Source organism: Morone saxatilis, unplaced genomic scaffold (genome assembly GCF_004916995.1).
Source record: "Morone saxatilis isolate NCDOM2014 unplaced genomic scaffold, NCSU_SB_2.0 Contig9, whole genome shotgun sequence".
Classification (NCBI taxonomy): Eukaryota; Metazoa; Chordata; class Actinopteri; family Moronidae; genus Morone; species Morone saxatilis.
The window spans coordinates 12111777-12112127 of NW_023340268.1; the positions used below are offsets into that span (position 1 = coordinate 12111777).

The 351-nt window shown below is 35.6% G+C and overlaps 1 protein-coding gene across 2 annotated transcripts in view; it reads right to left on the reverse strand.

Moving 5' to 3' along the window:
- The window catches only part of tinagl1 (tubulointerstitial nephritis antigen-like 1), a 23121-nt gene that overhangs the window by 12526 nt on the left and 10244 nt on the right, over positions 1 to 351 (reverse strand). The gene's annotated exons all lie outside the window — the stretch shown is intronic.

Here is a 351-nt window from a genome sequence, read left to right on the forward strand (position 1 = left end):
AAAAAACTTGTGCAAGCACACAGCTTACTCACACAGATGAGTCATTGTCACTGGTAAGAAGTTCACCTTCCACTGATACCTCAAAGTAAATGATTGAAAAAACTGCAGCAACTTCAGTTTCAGAGTCCCCTAAACTTGTCGATTAATTGTTTGAAACGATAACCATCTACACGGTATGTGTCCTGAAAGCAGCTGTCTGAACAAGGCAAAACATACTATAAGCTATATAGCTATAAAACAAATTGAGAATTTATAGTGATGTACACATGACTTTTCTGAACAATTAAACTACTAGGGGGAATCGATTTTTGTCTTTTTGTGTCTTAATGTATTCTGGAGACATTCTGTAAT